This window comes from Aquarana catesbeiana, linkage group LG07 (assembly GCF_042186555.1).
Source record: "Aquarana catesbeiana isolate 2022-GZ linkage group LG07, ASM4218655v1, whole genome shotgun sequence".
Lineage (NCBI taxonomy): Eukaryota > Metazoa > Chordata > Amphibia > Anura > Ranidae > Aquarana > Aquarana catesbeiana.
The window spans coordinates 163948363-163949086 of record NC_133330.1 but is presented as its reverse complement, the minus strand read 5'-3'; the positions used below and the strand labels follow the sequence as shown (position 1 = coordinate 163949086).

Below are 724 nucleotides of genomic sequence, written 5' to 3'. Positions count from 1 at the left end.
AAAAACGCCGCAAAAACGCTACAAAAACGCTGCTCAAAAACGTGGCAAGCATGAAAAAAAAAACTCCAAAAACGCTCAAAAGCAACATGCATAGGTGTGAATCGAGCCTAACCTCCACTACATGTAAATTGTGCAGTATACAGAACATTTGCTGCTAATCTGTACACTGCAAAAGTGAACTTGAACTTTATTTAAAGCTTTCACATTCATTCTAGACAGAAATATTCAAACTCAAAGCAATTATTTTTCACAAGAATTTTATTCATAGGAATTGGCTTTAAACAACATGAACATAGTTATCAACAATAATTAAATACATATAAATATTGTAACAATACAGTACACAATGTCAGACACTGGTAATGCAAGAGTTCCATTATAATTACACAATAAATGTTTAGGGGGGGGGGGGTAGGGGAACAAAATTCCAGTATTGAGAGGAGTATAACATCCTCTGCCTCCAAATCACTGACCCTCCAGTTTTTATTACATTTTCTTAACTTCCTGGATTCATTGGTCGTGTGTGTGTGTGTGTGTATATATGTGTGTGTATATGTATATATATATATATATATATATATATATATATATATATATATATATATATATATATATATATATATATATATATATGTACAATTTCTATCATGACATCCATAATATATGAGTTAAATGTATTTCTATACCAAAGTTAGTGTGCTACTGTTACATGTAAGTAAGAGTT

The 724-nt window shown here is 30.5% G+C and overlaps 1 protein-coding gene across 1 annotated transcript in view; it reads right to left on the bottom strand.

Annotated features, from left to right (window-relative positions):
* Nucleotides 1-240: 240 nt before the first annotated feature.
* The window catches only part of SELE (selectin E), a gene marked incomplete in the record, with an annotated part of 8310 nt that continues 7826 nt past the window's right edge, over nt 241-724 (bottom strand). The window contains 1 exon segment of the mRNA XM_073592834.1: nt 241-724.